General features: G+C 41.8%; 2 pseudogenes; both read left to right on the plus strand.

Annotated features, from left to right (window-relative positions):
• Positions 1-1,920: 1,920 nt before the first annotated feature.
• Positions 1,921-2,101, plus strand: LOC121006489 (annotated as a pseudogene).
• A 6,408-nt stretch (positions 2,102-8,509) lies between these two features.
• On the plus strand, positions 8,510-8,672 carry LOC121006511 (annotated as a pseudogene).
• Positions 8,673-10,499: the final 1,827 nt, after the last annotated feature.

The raw sequence follows: 10,499 nt of genomic DNA on the forward strand, positions 1-10,499 counted from the left end.
TCTGTGTGACCTGTGTTCAATAGGTGAGCTAGGATCTTCACTGTATTAGCCAGGGCCTAGACGGGCAGGTGTTTATTTCAGTTTGATTTATGTTTTGTGGTGCTGGACCTTCACCTTACCCAGTGAATTATAACTGGGGTTGCCTGTATTGCCGGAGTGTGATAAATAATCAGCATTTGGACTTTAACCCTGTGGTCTGCAAGAGAATCTGTCATCGCCGCCCAACCTGAGAGTGTAACCCCTTACAGTTGCTAATGATTGATTTTGAGAAAGCTTTTGATTGAGTGTCACATGAGTTTATGTTTAATGTATTGAAAATAATGGGATATCCAGAAGAGTTTATATGATGGAGTATGTAGTGAAATTTTAGTGAATGGGATTTTGAGTAAGAAAATATGTGTGCAGTCGGGTGTAAGACAGGGATGTCCTATGTCTCCTGTCTTATTTATAAGTGTAATTGAAGTGTTGATGTGCTTGGTTAGAAGAGATAAGATAATGAGAGGTATGCTAGTTCTGGGAAGTGGGGGTAGGTATGTGAATATCTTGGGCTATATGGATGATGTAGTAGTTTTGAATGATAGTGTGGCAGCATTAAGGAGGGGTAGATTGATCTTAGATTTTTTTTGTGGGGCATCTGGTTTTAAGGTGAATTAGAGTAAATGTTCTGGTGATTGTCAAGTGAGATTAGAGGATGTAAAATATGAGCATGGGGCAATTAAAGTGTTGGGTGTGCTTTTTAATGATGATTTGAAAGGAAGAATTTTTTTTGGAGGTTTAGAGATTTAAGTTTGTTTGGTAAAATATTAATTGTAAAATCGGTAATTTTACCATTGGTATGGTTTGTGTTTAGTGTATTTCCGATGAATTTAAAAAAAGGGAAAAAGATGGGGAAAATTGTGTTTACTTTACTGTGGGGTAGTAAAATGGAGAAATTGAAAAGAAAGCAGGTGTATAAATCAAGAGAAAAGCGATGTCTAGGTTTTCCTAATTTTGAGTTTTTTTGGGAATATCTTATATTAGAATGTGTGTATTATTGAATGAGAGAGAATAAATGTGCATATATGATGAGATATATGGCTGTTTGGATTGAGGTGGAGAAAAAGAGATGCGAGGGTAGAAATTGCGTTTAAGTGTCCTGGGTGGTATATGATGATAGAGAAGTTTATAAAATATGATTTGCTAGCTATTGAGATGGATGGTTTTAAAAATAAAAAGGTTATAATAATTGTAACATGTAAGAATGAAATTGTTTGTGATATTTCAGGTTTGACGTTAAATGATGCTGAAAATGTGTGGAAGAAATTGTTAATAAAGGATGTAGTGTAGATGGGTGTGCAGAATGTTTTGCCCAGAAAAAGAGAAACTTAATTAAGTCAGAGTGTTGCCCAAGAGATGGATGTGGTACGAGTGAGAGTGTGAGGCATTTGTTTTGGGATTGTAAGTATGCACAGCAAGTATGGAAAGAAATGGGAAGTATGGTTAAAGAATTGACGGGAGTAAAGTATATGGATTGGAGAATAGCTATGTTTGGAATTGGAGCAAGTGGAAAACAGAATACAAGGTTGTTGTGGTTCATAATGGTAAGTATAATGGAAAGTTTGTGGGATGTGAGGAATTTATGGGTGTTCAAAACAGAGTTGGTGCCAGTGAAAGGATGTATGAGATTGATATTATCTAGGTTGTACACCAAATATTTTTGGGATAAGAAATACGGTGGTGGTATAGATAGTGAGGGGATTTGGAAGCATAAATAATGGAGGTTTCTGATCAAGTGCGATTAGGCTTGAGTTTTGGTTTTTGTTATTTGGTTTAAAAAATATATATATATAATAAAATTAAAAATAAAACACGATGATGAGGTACAAAGCAGTCTTTGGTGTTTTTTTGAGAAAACAAAGAAACAACATAATGAGAGCTTTGATCTTTTGAGAGGTTTTAAAATATATAAAAATCTGTTATCAGTTTAATATCTGATACGTCCCCTATCTGGGGACCATATATTAAATGGATTTTTCTAACAGGGAGATGGAAAAAGAGCTTGCTCTGTCCACTCCACGCATTGACCTGGTATTGCAGTACCTCCAGGACCGGTGCAACCCTTCCTAATCCAGTATAAAAAAAAAACTGAATGAAATTGATTGCAAGCAACTGGAAAGTTGTGTGTGTCCTGCCTCAGTCTGCACTTCAGCTTTTCCTTTCTCTGCCCAGTGCTGTGCTGCTTGCTGCATACCTGCATCTAGTCTGTCAATCTCTTAATGCAGCAGCTGTAGGTTTGTTTCGGCACCCACCCGCCCCAGTCTCCTCACACCCCAAATCCAATTAAGACTAATGGATTAATTGGCTTATCAACTGAATGAAGTGTTTGGCCCGTTGTGCACATGGGATCCTCATTCCTCAGTTATTCCAGGAAATTGACATGTTTGGAGCAAGTTGGCTGGATGTAACCATTTTGCTTTTCCAGTGCTTTAGTAAGTAAAGTATGCCTGTGTCTCCCTCTTGTGGATCTTCTGAACTGGATTACTTGGAGGCGAGAAAGTAGTCCATCACTTTCTATGTATAAGCAGCAGCTGCACCTACCTTGTCTGGACAATGGACAGAACACTGCACGTGTTACAGGAGGCTGGTCAGGTCAGGGGTCAAGTAAGGTCAGGTCACTGGATGACATCACAATCAACAATGCCCTCCTTTTTTTTTTTCCTCTCTCTCACTATTCTTCACTACTTCTCCATTCCCTCCTCCTATCTTTCTTTCTGCTTGGCATGCTTTCACACCAGGACCTGCGTGGCCAAAAGTGGGCGTGCATCGGGTGGGCGGTGCTATGCAGATGGCGAACACAAAGAGGAGCATGATGGTGATTGCTGAGCGGAGGACACACGTTCTTCCCTGGTTTGTGAGAGCAAGAAACCTCCTGGACTGTGGCTGGGGCCTGTAGGCTGTTGCCTTGAGAAGTGTTCTGCATTGTGGAGCAGCGGCCTGGTCGTCGATGCCGACTGGGTATCGCTTCTCAGACTTTTGGCTAGATCAAAGTGTCTGGCCAAAGAGGCGGTCGTGTAGGACTCTTGTACTCTCGGCCTGGTGGCATCGGCTGCTATGTGGGGGAAGATATCCAGCATGGCATTTTCTGCAATCCCAACCACTTCAATAAGATATTTTTTGGACGAGTCTAAAATCCGTCACAGTTTCCTGATCACCGTTGAAGAAGACGCAAAAGAAAAGATGACCTTAAAGCACCTGGTTCGAGTTATCCTGTTTGGTGTCCTGGAGGTTCGCAAGGAAGACGTATTGGCTCGCCATAGGTTCACCCTGACTTTCACAAACATCTCTGCAACCAAGTCCTTCTATCAAAGCATTGTGAGAAATATTTGTCATGAAGAGCTCAAAGGACTTTGTTTTGTTGCCCTCTTTGATGAAGAAGAAAAAGTGATAACAGATCATATGGGGAAACCTTTTGTTTTGCTAGAGGCCATTACCTCCTTCTTAAGCAAGCATACCACTCTTGTGAAAGGAGTAAAGATCATGAACTGGGAAATATCGCTTTGTGGTCAGACTCCTAGAATACCCAAATGGAGTTGGAGGTATCCATCATCCCCCATCTACCTTCATGATAGGGAAAGACAGAGGAAGGCTTTTCTATGAAGGGGTGCCCATCTTCTGTAGGAAATGTTATACATTTGGACATAAGCAAAAAGATTGCCCAGAGGCATTACCTATTTGTAAGAAATGCTACCAAAAGGGGCACTCAACTGTTACTTGCCCGAATGAAAGAAAATGTAACGTTTGTGGAGAAATCGGGCATGCATTCAAGGACTGCAGGCATGAAAGAACCTTTGCTACTGTAGCCAGGGGAAGGCCTGGTCCAGCCCCTGCTCCGGAGGCAGAACAGGTTCCTAATCCTGAACCAGTCATAGTTCCAGAAAGCTGGGGTGACTGCCCTGTCGGACAGAACCTTGACGACCTTGTGGAGCCAGGGGGATCTGGAGTCATTGTGGAGGAGACTCCTTCTGCAGCGGCTGAGGGTCTAATCCCTTGTGAAGATGCAATGGAGACTGACGCCGTTAGTAAGAGGAAGTCAGGAGACCAAGAGGCTAGAGAAGAAGGAGCTGTTTCTTCTGTGAAAAGGATGTCAAGGACCTCTGGTGCCTCCAGATAAGCCTTCCCTGTCCAACCCTGCCTACATCCAGGACATTGACTCAGACATCATAGACAGCCCAATGCCATCTGTCAGCTTTATGTCTGAATCTGATTCTTCCGCCTGAACCTACAAAAGGTGAATGAACAACACCGTAGGCATTTCCTCTCTCAATGTGAGGAGCTTGAAGGGCCCTACCAGGAGGGCTGCTTTATTTGATTATTTGTCCACTCTGAAGACAGGCATTATCTTTCTACAAGAATGTGGAATCCCACATGAGGTGAATTATTCTTACCTTAGAAAAGATTGGAAGATGGGAGAAACAAAATCGTCTGGTATCAGCATCCTCTTTAAATCAAAGGACTTTAAGTTCAACACCTTCACAGAGGTAATACCTGGGAGAGCGCTACTGGCCAGCATTAGGTACCTTGGAGTGGACTTTCGTTTGGTCAATATTTACGCCTCCCCTGTAAAAGAGGAAAGGTCAAATCTGCTTGAGACGATACAATATTATATACCTGGGCCTACAGAAATTGTTATTGCAGGAGACTTTAATTGGAAGAGAGAGGAGCTCTGGTGGACCCAGAAAGGATAAAACTGAGAAACAACTAAAAGACCTGTTTATCGATTTCAGATTTATTGACGCATGGAAAAAGCTACATCCCTCTGAGCCAGGTTATGCCTGGGAAAATTCATCTGTCAAGTCTCGCATTGACTTTATTTTGTCAACGAAAAGGATGATTCCCATTGCCACATCACTTGAATCTAGCATCTTCTTAGATCATCAGCTATTACACACTCAACTGCGAATCCCCGGTCTCCTCAAAGCCAGAGGAGCCTGGAGGCTCAATACGTCACTTCTACACAACACTGCAATAAGAACAGATTTTGTGCAATTCTACAAACAACTCCAAAAATTTTTTAAATCAATTTAAATCTGCTTTAACATGGTGGGAACACTGCAAACAGAAAATAAAGGATTTCTTCATCTGGAAAAGTGTTAAGCTTGCTCAAGAAAAATCTAAGACCTTTAAAGATCTAAATACACAACTTCAGACGTTCTACAGGTTTAAAAACATTGGTGTCGATATGGAAGATCTGATAAACAAACAAAAGGAAAGGCTCCAACAACATATTGAGAATAAAGGGAAATAAATAATATATGGCGCCAAAATCGGAGCTCTGGAAAAGAACTAAAAATGCTCTTGTTTCTTTTTTAAAGAGACAACAAAAATCCGAGAAATAACCACAGAGCTTGAGGGCGAAACAACCATCAATGGTATGTTGGAGGAAACTTTTAACTTTTATCAAGATCTTTTTAACCACAAGCAAATAGATGACTGTTTCACAAAAAATTCACTGAATGCACTACCCAGCATCTTATAAAAAAATGAACAAGAAAAGCTGATAACAGAAATTGACATCGCTCTTCATAGCCTCACATCTGGGAAGGCCCCTGGATCAGATGGCCTCCCTGCTGACTTTTATAAGGAGTTTTGGAACATTTTAAAGATGGACTTATATTACGTGTTTTTAGAAGCTTTTAAAACTGAAGTCTTGGCGAAGTGGACTAGTGTCACAAATTTTTAAGAAAGGTGATAAGATAAAGCTTTCTAACTGGAGATCTATCACGCTTTTAAACACTGACTATAAGATCATGTCCAAAATCCTTGTGAATCGTTTTAAAGAGGTTTTATCATCTATTATTTATAAAGACCAAGTGTGTGCGGTGCCTGGAAGAAGCATTAGTGAGCACCTGAATATTGTCAAAGACATTCTATGTTACCAGCAAGAGAGGGAGCAAGGCATAGCTATTTTATCTCTTGACTCTCAAAAGGCATTCGATAGTGTCGCATGTGTTTTTATGGTCGGTTTTAAAGAAAATGGGCTTTCCTAACATCTTTATAAAACAAATCCAACTTTTATACAAAGACTCTTTTAGTAAATGGTTTTCAAACGGAAAAGGTGCAGTTGCTCTCAGGAGTAAAGCAAGGTTGTCCATTGTACCTCTGCTCGCAATCTTACAAAGAGACAAAGTGGTGAGAGGAGTACCCCTACCTGCTGGACACATATTTAGGAAGAGAAAGTTGATCTCTTTACCCTTAACAAGCCCAGTCTTGATCTCTCCATCTGCCCATTATGACATCCTGGAGAAGATTATTTGTGTTTTTAAGCTGGAGACTTTTGAGGCTGTAATTTTAAGGAATCCAAGACATCTGCTGCTAGAAATAAGGAAAAGGGAAAATATGACCCAGATTAAAAACTTTACTTTTAACAAAAGTGCTGAAATCTGGAAGAAAGTTAACTTGCCCTACTTAACCAACGAACATAAAGATAGCATATAAATGATTGTTCATGACTGTCTACCTACAAGGGAATTTCAATTTAGAAGACTGCTAAGTAATATGCAAAGATGCCCAAGAAGAAATTGCTGCTATATTGAGTCAAGTTTGCACAAAACATATGGAAGGAGTGTGGTGAACTTTTAAAATTTTTAACTGGCCTTAGCTTTTTATCTTATGGAATCCATGCAGTTTTAACTAAAGAAAAAGAGAGAGTCTTGTGGTGTTTTATTAGTTGTATCAAAAGTGCAATATGGAAAAGCCGTAACATTTTAGTTTTTAAACATGACCATATCAATGAGCAACAATGTATTAAATTGGCACTCGGTGAACTCTATTTGTACTACACTGCTCAAAAAAATAAAGGGAACACTTAAACAACAGAATGTAACTCCAAGTCAATCACACTTCTGTGAAATCAAACTGTCCACTTAGGAAGCAACACTGAGTGACAATCAATTTCACATGCTGTTGTGCAAATGGGATAGACAACAGGTGGAAATTATAGGCAATTAGCAAGACACCCCCAATAAAGGAGTGGTTCTGCAGGTGGTGACCACAGACCGCTTCTCAGTTCCTATGCTTCCTGGCTGATGTTTTGGTCACTTTTGAATGCTGGCGGTGCTTTCACTCTAGTGGTAGCATGAGACGGAGTCTACAACCCACACAAGTGGCTCAGGTAGTGCAGCTTATCCAGGATGGCACATCAATGCGAGCTGTGGCAAGAAGGTTTGCTGTGTCTGTCAGCGTAGTGTCCAGAGCATGGAGGCGCTACCAGGAGACAGGCCAGTACATCAGGAGACGTGGAGGAGGCCGTAGGAGGGCAACAACCCAGCAGCAGGACTGCTACCTCCACCTTTGTGCAAGGAGGAACAGGAGGAGCACTGCCAGAGCCCTGCAAAATGACCTCCAGCAGGCCACAAATGTGCATGTGTCTGCTCAAACGGTCAGAAACAGACTCCATGAGGGTGATATGAGGGCCCGACGTCCACAGGTGGGGGTTGTGCTTACAGCCCAACACCGTGCAGGTCGTTTGCATTTGCCAGAGAACATCAAGATTGGCAAATTCGCCATTAGCGCCCTGTGCTCTTCACAGATGAAAGCAGGTTCACACTGAGCACATGTGACAGACGTGACAGAGTCTGGAGACGCAGTGGAGAACGTTCTGCTGCCTGCAACATCCTCCAGTATGACCGGTTTGGCATTGGGTCAGTAATGGTGTGGGGTGGCATTTCTTTGGAGGGCCGCACAGCCCTCCATGTGCTCGCCAGAGGTAGCCTGACTGCCATTAGGTACAGAGATGAGATCCTCAGACCCCTTGTGAGACCATATGCTGGTGCGGTTGGCCCTGGGTTCCTCCTAATGCAAGACAATGCTAGACCACATGTGGCTGGAGTGTGTCAGCAGTTCCTGCAAGACGAAGGCATTGATGCTATGGACTGGCCCGCCCGTTCCCCAGACCTGAATCCAATTGAGCACATCTGGGACATCATGTCTCGCTCTATCCACCAACGTCACGTTGCACCACAGACTGTCCAGGAGTTGGCAGATGCTTTAGTCCAGGTCTGGGAGGAGATCCCTCAGGAGACCGTCCGCCACCTCATCAGGAGCATGCACAGGCGTTGTAGGGAGGTCATACAGGCACGTGGAGGCCACACACACTACTGAGCCTCATTTTGACTTGTTTTAAGGACATTACATCAAAGTTGGATCAGCCTGTAGTGTGTTTTTCCACTTTAATTTTGAGTGTGACTCCAAATCCAGACCTCCATGGGTTGAAAAATTTGATTTCCATTTTTTTATTTTTGTGTTATTCTGTTGTCAGCACATTCAACTATGTAAAGAACAAAGTATTTCAGAAGAATATTTAATTAACTCAGATCTAGGATGTGTTATTTTTGTGTTCCCTTTATTTTTTTGAGCAGTGTACTTGTTTGACAAAAAGCAATGAGCACATGGCACTTTAATCTTTGGAACATGTTATACTAGAAGCACTTTATTATGTGAAACAAAATTACCGTGAAACACAAATACACTGACACTTTATAAATATAAATGCCAAATCTGTACTTATCAGTTTAATATCTGATACGTCCCCTATCGGGGGACCATATATTAAATGGATTTTTCGAACAGGGAGATGGTAAAAGAGCTTGCTCTGTCCACTCCACGCATTGACCTGGTATTTCGGTGCACCCCTTCCTAATCCAGATATACAAACTAAGAAGACAGGTTGGCATTAGGAGGAGGTGCTCAAACCCACATGCAGTTGTGCATATATATAGGGGAGCAAATCCTGCACTTGTGGCCCGTTGCTAATGGCAATCCCCAGCAAAATGCATACGGTGGAGGATGCCCACGGCGAACCACAAGTACCACAATAGACATCCTACACAAGGTAACAAGTGCGGATGTAATAATTAATATAACAATATAACAAAATAACAAAGACAGGTGCACTCTGCAGTCTCACTAAACCCTCAAACTGATTTTAAAATTGAGAGATAAGTCAACATGTCCTACGGTGTAGAACATGTCTAAGCCCACAAGTGCAGGATTTGCTCCCCTACAGGGAGTGCAGAATTATTAGGCAAGTTGTATTTTTGAGGATTAATTTTATTATTGAACAACAACCATGTTCTCAATGAACCCAAAAAACTCATTAATATCAAAGCTGAATATTTTTGGAAGTAGTTTTTAGTTTGTTTTTAGTTTTAGCTATTTTAGGGGGATAGCTGTGTGTGCAGGTGACTATTACTGTGCATAATTATTAGGCAACCTAACAAAAAACAAATATATACCCATTTCAATTATTTATTTTTACCAGTGAAACCAATATAACATCTCAACATTCACAAATATACATTTCTGACATTCAAAAACAAAACAAAAACAAATCAGTGACCAATATAGCCACCTTTCTTTGCAAGGACACTCAAAAGCCTGCCATCCATGGATTCTGTCAGTGTTTTGATCTGTTCACCATCAACATTGCGTGCAGCAGCAACCACAGCCTCCCAGACACTGTTCAGAGAGGTGTACTGTTTTCCCTCCTTGTAAATCTCACATTTGATGATGGACCACAGGTTCTCAATGGGGTTCAGATCAGGTGAACAAGGAGGCCATGTCATTAGATTTTCTTCTTTTATACCCTTTCTTGCCAGCCACGCTGTGGAGTACTTAGACGCGTGTGATAGAGCATTGTCCTGCATGAAAATCATGTTTTTCTTGAAGGATGCAGACTTCTTCCTGTACCACTGCTTGAAGAAGGTGTCTTCCAGAAACTGGCAGTAGGACTGGGAGTTGAGCTTGACTCCATCCTCAACCCGAAAAGGCCCCACAAGCTCATCTTTGATGATACCAGCCCAAACCAGTACTCCACCTCCACCTTGCTGGCGTCTGAGTCGGACTGGAGCTCTCTGCCCTTTACCAATCCAGCCACGGGCCCATCCATCTGGCCCATCAAGACTCACTCTCATTTCATCAGTCCATAAAACCTTAGAAAAATAAGTCTTGAGATATTTCTTGGCCCAGTCTTGACGTTTCAGCTTGTGTGTCTTGTTCAGTGGTGGTCGTCTTTCAGCCTTTCTTACCTTGGCCATGTCTCTGAGTATTGCACACCTTGTGCTTTTGGGCACTCCAGTGATGTTGTAGCTCTGAAATATGGCCAAACTGGTGGCAAGTGGCATCTTGGCAGCTGCACGCTTGACTTTTCTCAGTTCATGGGCAGTTATTTTGCGCCTTGGTTTTTCCACACGCTTCTTGCGACCCTGTTGACTATTTTGAATGAAACGCTTGATTGTTCGATGATCACGCTTCAGAAGCTTTGCAATTTTAAGAGTGCTGCATCCCTCTGCAAGATATCTCACTATTTTTGACTTTTCTGAGCCTGTCAAGTCCTTCTTTTGACCCATTTTGCCAAAGGAAAGGAAGTTGCCTAATAATTATGCACACCTGATATAGGGTGTTGATGTCATTAGACCACACCCCTTCTCATTACAGAGATGCACATCACCTAATATGCTTAA

The sequence above is a fragment of the Bufo bufo genome, chromosome 6 (genome assembly GCF_905171765.1).
Source record: "Bufo bufo chromosome 6, aBufBuf1.1, whole genome shotgun sequence".
Taxonomy (NCBI): domain Eukaryota; kingdom Metazoa; phylum Chordata; class Amphibia; order Anura; family Bufonidae; genus Bufo; species Bufo bufo.